A 2,469-nucleotide genomic window follows, 5' to 3' on the forward strand; every position below is an offset into this window, starting at 1 on the left:
TCCCCAGCTCTACCCCCTGATCTCCCCAGCTCTACCCCCTGATCTCCCCAGCTCTACCCCCTGATCTCCCCGGCTCTACCCCCTGATCTCCCCAGCTCTACCCCCTGATCTCCCCAGCTCTACCCCCTGATCTCCCCAGCTCTACCCCCTGATCTCCCCGGCTCTACCCCCTGATTTCCCCAGCTCTACCCCCTGATCTCCCCAGCTCTACCCCCTGATCTCCCCGGCTCTACCCCCTGATCTCCCCAGCTCTACCCCCTGATCTCCCCGGCTCTACCCCCTGATCTCCCCAGCTCTACCCCCTGATCTCCCCAGCTCTACCCCCTGATCTCCCCAGCTCTACCCCCTGATCTCCCCAGCTCTACCCACTGATCTCCCCAGCTCTACCCACTGATCTCCCCAGCTCTACCCCCTGATCTCCCCAGCTCTACCCACTGATCTCCCCAGCTCTACCCCCTGATCTCCCCAGCTCTACCCCCTGATCTCCCCAGCAGTAGCAGGTCTCAATCTTGGCGCTGGCCAACAACAGTTGCTTTACCGCAAGGGAGAGGTTAGCGAACTTGACTGTCGGAGATAAACCTCAACGTCTAGTCCTTGTGAAATGCAGACGCTGCATTCAATGATAAAACCCACAAGACATTCAGCTAGACTCTGCCTGCAGAGTAATTGTACCAATTAAAGCAGCAATTAGTAAGTAGAGCTGTGCATATATGACAGTGAAACTCAAACAAAAGGAACAATTGCTTCTTACACAGTCAAAGGAGACAGAAGTCCAGCGAAATTTTCACCTCTGTTCTGGTAAGATGTTCCTGTATTACGGACTGGAGATGGTTTTAATTGTTATACTAACTATGTCACCCTATTTAGTTCCTTATTTTAAAGGGATTGTCTTTTTTTTAAAGATGTGCTCCCGGTTTTAAAATTCTCATCCTCGTGTTCCAATCCCTCCATTCCCCCCCCCCCCTCTCCCTATCTCTGTAACCTCCTCCAGCCCCTACGACCCTCCGAGATCTCTGCGCTCCTCCGATTCTGGCCTCTTGCGCATCCCCCCCCGATTTCCATTGGCGGCCGTGCCTTCAGCTGCCTGGGCCCCGAGCTCTGGAATTCCCTCCCTAAACCTCTCCGCCTCTCTCTCTCTCCTTTAAGACGCTCCTTAAAACCTACCTCTTTTGGTCGCCTGTCCTAATATCACCTGATGTGGCTCGGTGTTAAATTTTGTCTGATGATCGCTCCTTGGGACGTTTTTAACTATGTGAAAGATGCTAAGTGAATGTAGGAGTTGTTCTTTAATTGGTTAATGGATTTCCGTCACGAAAAGCCCTCGTTTTTCCAGGAATCGAATAAGTAAAATTCGTCATTTAGCGCGTGGGATCGTGACCAGAATTGATGGCGTCAAATTCTCCAGCCCCTTCCCGCTACCCCTGTGAGGATCTGGGTTAAGGACCTCCAACTGTCCAGCGCTCCCTCAGTAACTGGACTGGGAGCTTCAGCCCAGATCACGGGCTCAAGTCCGGGAGCAGGGCTGGAACCCACGACCTTCTGATTCAGAGAGCTGCCCGCCGAGCCAAGCTAGCGGTCCCAGAGGTTGGGTTTTGGGGAGCTGGGAGAGGGATTTTGGGGATGGATAGGACAATTTGAAGAGTATTCCATCTTTTTCTGTGTTCTTCCCTCTCCTCAGTTGAAAGCACATCTCCTGCAAGAGAATGAGGTTCTCAGTTGTGATGCTGGCTGCCCTCTGCCTTTTCCTGGCTGTCCTTGTGGGTAAGTGTCTGGGTAAGATGGGAACAGACACCAGGAAGTGTGCACCTGCAGGCCCGGTCTCAACTAACCTTGTATCTGGTTCAGTAAAAGCTACGCTCGCCCAGTTACAGCTTGTGACATACGGACATGAGGGACTTAGATAAACGCTCCAAAGCCCTTTACAGCCAATGACGCACTTTCGAAGTGTTGTAACGTAGGAAACGCGGCAGCCAATTTGCGCACAGCAAGATCCCACAAGCAGCGATGAGATAAATGACCAGGTCATCTGCTTTTTAGTGATGTTGGTTGAGGGATAAATATCGGGCCCCAGGACACCGGGGAGAACTCCCCCCTGCTCTTCTTCGAAGTAGTGGCCGTGGGATCTTTTACGTCCCACCTGAGAGGGGCAGACGGGTCCGAAAGAATTGAGTGAGGGTGAGAATGGAGTGAGGGTGAGAATGGAGTGAGAGAGAATGGAGTGAGAGAGAATGGAGTGAGGGAGAGAATGGAGTGAGGGAGAATGGAGTGAGGGTGAGAATGGAGTGAGGGTGAGAATGGAGTGAGGGTGAGAATGGAGTGAGGGAGAGAATGGAGTGAGGGAGAGAATGGAGTGAGGGAGAGAATGGAGTGAGGGAGAATGGAGTGAGGGTGAGAATGGAGTGATGGTGAGAATGGAGTGAGAGAGAATGGAGTGAGAGTGAGAATGGAGTGAGAGTGAGAATGGAGTGA

Source organism: Heptranchias perlo, chromosome 42 (assembly GCF_035084215.1).
Source record: "Heptranchias perlo isolate sHepPer1 chromosome 42, sHepPer1.hap1, whole genome shotgun sequence".
NCBI lineage: Eukaryota > Metazoa > Chordata > Chondrichthyes > Hexanchiformes > Hexanchidae > Heptranchias > Heptranchias perlo.